This window comes from Citrus clementina, unplaced genomic scaffold (genome assembly GCF_000493195.1).
Source record: "Citrus clementina cultivar Clemenules unplaced genomic scaffold, Citrus_clementina_v1.0 scaffold_5, whole genome shotgun sequence".
In the NCBI taxonomy this organism is placed as follows: Eukaryota; Viridiplantae; Streptophyta; class Magnoliopsida; order Sapindales; family Rutaceae; genus Citrus; species Citrus x clementina.
This window is the reverse complement of record NW_006262201.1, coordinates 10,548,652-10,554,080: the sequence shown is the minus strand read 5'-3', so window position 1 is coordinate 10,554,080 and position 5,429 is coordinate 10,548,652. Positions and strand designations below refer to the sequence as shown.

Sequence of the window (5,429 nt, the reverse complement as noted above, 5' to 3'; positions counted from 1 at the left end):
TCTTTCATAAATGTTTTTTGCTGGGGCTGCTAAAATTCATAATCTAATTCTAGTTGATGTGGCTTGTGTTCCATCACATTAATGTAGATAATAATAGTTAATTCAATTATTTACTTCTATGCTCTTGTAATGAAAATTAACAAAAAGGGCCAAAAGGGAGGCATTAATCACAGCATTGAAGCACCAACCCCAAATCCCAGGGAAACCAAATCCCGTGAAATGATAATTCAGCATCAGTACCAAAACAGCAAAACTAAACAATCTGACAATCAGTGACCAATCTGCCGCAACCCCAGAACACACAATAGATAGTACCCGTACATGATCACATGCACACTTGCACTGGTAACAAGCGCAATAGGAAGCAAAGACCGCTTCGTCTGTAACCAAATGTAGCACATTACAACGACGGTTGCATGGTGGTAGACGTGGAGGAACGTGAGCCGTTGGATGGAGTTTGACAAAATGATCAAAAGGGTGTCTGGGAATTCGAGTATTTTTTAGAGTTAAAAACGTAAGCGTAGAAGCAGAGGGGGCCGGAGGGAGAAATGGTAGGGGGGAAACAGGGGAAGTAGTGGAGGTGAGGTGAGTGGAGGATGATCGAGAGGGTGCAACCAGCGGCCATGATGAGGGAGAAGAGGAGGAGGGTGAGATTATGGATGGCTGTGATGGATCTGAGAATGTGGGGTCCAATGAGAGGTGATGATGATGGTGATGTTGATGTTGATGTTGATGTGTGGCAGAGGATGGATGTGAGGGAGGTAAGTAACGATGAAGATAATGAGGATGTGTGGGAAGGAAGCTAGGGTTTGGTTTTGAGTCCATGTGAAGTTGAGGATTTGTGGGTGGCTTACAAGCAACATTGGAGTGTTGAGCTAATTGAATTTGAAGCCATGGCTGGTTGTGGGGGAAGAAAGATTTGGGAGAGATGATGCTCAGAGGAATGGGGGAGTTTAGAAAGTTTGGGATCATGAGAAGGGTGTTTTGGGCATTATTTTTGTCTTAGCTTAAATTTTTGTTAAGAAAATAATAAACTCTTTTCTCGTATCAATAATAAATTTTTGTTTCAACTTTCAACGGCATCTTTGGACGTGGGTTTCTTTTATTTATTTATTTTGGTTATTTCTTCTCAAACTTGTGTAGATTACATGCACTCAACATGGAACCCTTTTGAATGGAAGTTACTGTTTTGCTGGGATCCCCGAAGGAGCATGGAATTGGGACCAATTTTTTTTGACAAAAATTTCGGTATAAAATATACAATTAAAGTCGAGTAAGATTAAGTGAAGTTAAGTAACATCTTGTATGGTCAAGTACATCAAGTAAGGATTTGTATAATCGAGCTAGAAAGTACAAATAAAATTAGATAAGAGTGTCGTAGAGCATAGTTTTTAAGTTACAGTATCAAAATATTTAATAAATATTTAATATTGTGACTTAAAAATTAAACCGGGAGTATAAAAGAATCAATAATATATTTATTAATTTTGTCAAAATTATTATTTAAAAATCATATATATGACACACGATCAACATTTATATTATAGTTTTAGTTCTTTTTTCACAATAACTATAACTACAACACAGTAGTACTAAGGGCGTGTTTGGAATTGAAATTGTACAACTGTAACTTAAAAGTTACAGTACTAAAGTATTTGGTAAACACTAATTGCTATAATTTAGAAGTTATGTTGATCTAATTTTTCACTTATATGATGGAAAATCTATTATATCTTTAATAATTTTATCAAAATAATTATTTAAAATTTATATTTACTACATATTATTAACTTTTGTTTCATAATTCTAACTTTTTTTTTTCCACAAGATAGTTGTAGCTACAACACTTCAATTCCAAACAGAACCTAAATAGGAAGTCAAGTATGATCAAGTAATTACAAGTTATGGTTTTTTGGTGTTACATGATACTTCAAATTGAAATTTGCGATCAAAAGTGTCATCACAAAGACACTGTTTGACAAATCTGCAGTAAATTTTGCAAAATTTAATTGGGTTACTGAGAGTGAATAAGATTCCAAAGCAACATGCAATTATTATTATTAAGAGAACAATTCGTCGCAAAAACAAAATTAACTTTTTTAACTTACTAGAATTTAACTGGAGAAAAATTGGAATATACCACGTTGTATCACATATGGTATTTAGAAATCAAGAAAAGAATCCCTCTATCAGTGAAGTAGTGAACTATACTTGCCAGGAAACAGGGTGAATACCACCTCCTCCTACTAGTTCTTGGATGTCTCAAAGGTTTGATGAGGACTTCCGCGTTGTATCTGTTCGGCAGGCAGCAAAATTGGGCAATTGACAAGATTAACTCCAAGAAATTTATGCGGTCACCTTAATTCTTCCGGACTATCCTCTGTCTTCGCACTTTAGGAGCCCTTGTTTCCCCTTCAACAGAGTCGACATTCCCTTGTTTGATGCCAAGGAGCCCAAGCCCGGAGACAATGGCATTCTTTGACATCAATGACTTTTGAGTTGAGCCATTGACATCCCGAGATGGCCTGTTGTAAGCCTTCTTCAAAAGTTCATCTGACTGAAGTAGCGGATCCGCTTCCACTCCTGGCCAAGCAAGCCTTGATTTTTCTCCTAATTGGACATTCAAAACCCCGCATGGAATCCATTTGAGACAAAGTCCAAGACATATAGGCAGTAAAGAAGAATGTAAACCGCAATACTGATTGTTTACACACAGCGCTGAACAAATGGGTATATTAAGGCTCTTAAAAGTTGGAACCATGTTCACCACTTGCATTTCCTCAGAGAACTATCTCAAGCGTTCTGTTAATTTAAAACCATTCTTGCATATTTAACTGTAAAACAAGAGAAATTGTGCTTCTGTAGCGAAGTCTCACTATTGTTAAGGATCTGGACTTGGAAAGGATGCAAGTTGATTAAGTAAAGAAAAATTGAAATAATACTCGGTGATAGATCTAACACACTTCAATACACTAACATCATATCAGACAAAGAGACAGATTCCCCAGTCAAAGTTCAACAAACAAAACACTAAAACAAGAGTAATTTTGTACGGCAAGAATAGTCTATCAATGCATATAGAGATGTAGATCGATAAACAAATACGTAAAAGAGAGAGGGAGATACCTCAAAGCCGTGCTTAAGAACAGTGCTACTCCAACAACATCAAAATGCCATGTGACCACTCTATCAAATCCATTGGAAACTGTATGCTTAAAATTTTTTTTTTTCGAACTTATGTCCAAAATAAATGAATGAGATAGGATAAATTCGAATAAATTAATCTGCATAATGACACAAGAAACAAATATAAATTGACCGCAAGTAGAGATATACTTTTGTTATATTTAGAGCATCTTCCAATTTCTTTCCCTTGAGCTCTGTTTCTGCGTGTGCTCAAATGCAACACACATGCCACAAGATAGAATTATCACCATCAATCTTTTGCCGCCACATGCAGTACTTGGAAAACTGTTTATGGCCCCTAAAGAACTGGAAAATCAGAAAACATTAAGAACAAGAGACTAATAATTTTGATCGCAACCAAACGTACCTCTTCACAGCAATTGTACAAGCTAATCCTAGCAGCCTGCATCATGGAGCTTCTCCCAATGAGTAAGTGAGCCTTGAACAGTTATCACTCAGCTCAAACTAGAATGAAATTACTGTGGACATGTGAATTAAAAATAGATATAATAGTAGTTTTCTCAAAGCAAAGTCAAGATAAGAGATTAACTCTGCTCCTTATTTACATTAAAAATAACGAACAATGAAAAACAGAGCTCGAGAAGAAACTTACCTGTGCGTTGAGACCATGTGGGGAATGTGAGATATCTTCTTAGATTTGGTTTGAGAAACTCCATCTTCTTCTGAAAGTTCTGACAGTTCCCTAAACCCAGGCCAATACAATTGTAACAGAAACTGCATGCTTTAAGCAGCATCTTATCATCTCCTGTTATTTCAAGACAATAATAACTTAATTGCAACACTGCATGCTTCAACCATTAACCTTTTCAATTTCAACACTTCTTTTGTCCCCCGCCCGATGCGCTTTTAACAAATCTATGAATCAGATAAATCAGCCTTCTTCACGAAACTATGAAAAACTTTTCACGGTGTTCCATACATTCCGGGATCAGTATTGATAACAAACATTTGATGAAGACCCTGCCAATTAAATTTTCGGTCCCCATGTAGCAGAATTTCTTATTTTTCCTTTGTACACAAATGCAGACACTTAAGCAAATTAAGATTTCTTACCTAAAGCAAATTAGGATTTCTTTTGACCCGCAAGTTACAATTTCATTCCCAATGTAATAGGAAAAATTTGTACACATATTTATAGCAATTTAATATTTCATACCTCACAATATTTATCATAACCATCAATCTTTAGAAACCACATGCAGACTTGTTAAACTGTTTATGGCCCAAAATAACAGGAAAATTGGAACAGATTTTTAAGAATGAGCGACTAAATACTTCAATGGCAACTAAAATTACACATCTTGGAAATCTGAAACTCAAGTACTCAGAATGAATGTGCCTCTTCACAGCAATTAAACAAGCTGGGAACTTTAGTGCAAATGCTTTTTCATAATCTTCAATTGCATAAGTCAGTAAGAATTAATCTTTCTTAATCTTTCAATTCACACATGAGAGCCTGGTAACACAAGGAAACACTGTAAGTCAATTGTCAACTGTGACATATTTTGGGTCAAAACTATCAACTGTAGTTATCCGCATAACATATAGTGTCAACACCAAATTCCTTCCTGATCCGTGGAAGCATTTCAGCCCGCAGACGGTTTGCTTTGTCAATATCTATCAAGCTTTGTAGCTTTTAAGAAACTGAGAGGTGAAAGACCTGGAATTTTCGATAGCAACTCAGGATTCTATATTTAAACTATGATGTTTGATAACTTGCTGATACAAAAGACATTGCCCCAGGCACTTTTTTACAGGAGCTAAAATCAAGCCAGTCACTTCCATTTGTTGCAGTTTTAACGCAGAAAGAAAAAGGGAGAAAAAAAATCTGCAAGATACCGCATGTTCGCGGAAGCAGAGTTGAATAATTACAAAATTACATTCTTGATTGCACAGAAATGATATATAGCAAAACAAGCATAAGGAAATAACAATATAATTTTACATTGTTTAGCTTTTGGTCTACGTCACAGTCAAAGACGTGAAGAGAATTTTACTAAGAAATAAGAGTGTACTAATGTTAAAGAAAAACATTCACTGACAACCCAAATCGCTGATATATGCTTAATTTCTCACTCATTCCAAGAACTTTCATTCTCCCATAATTCACTCAAATGAAACTTTCATTGGAAGGTCTTATTATCAAGGCTTTATCATCACTTCATGTGCTCAACAATTCAAATTTGAGGATGTTATTTTACAAAATGGAGGGCTCTATTTGG

General features: G+C 35.7%; 1 pseudogene; it reads right to left on the bottom strand.

Annotated features, from left to right (window-relative positions):
* Positions 1-102: 102 nt before the first annotated feature.
* LOC112097908 overlaps positions 103-5,429 on the bottom strand; it is a 19,091-nt pseudogene continuing 13,764 nt past the window's right edge.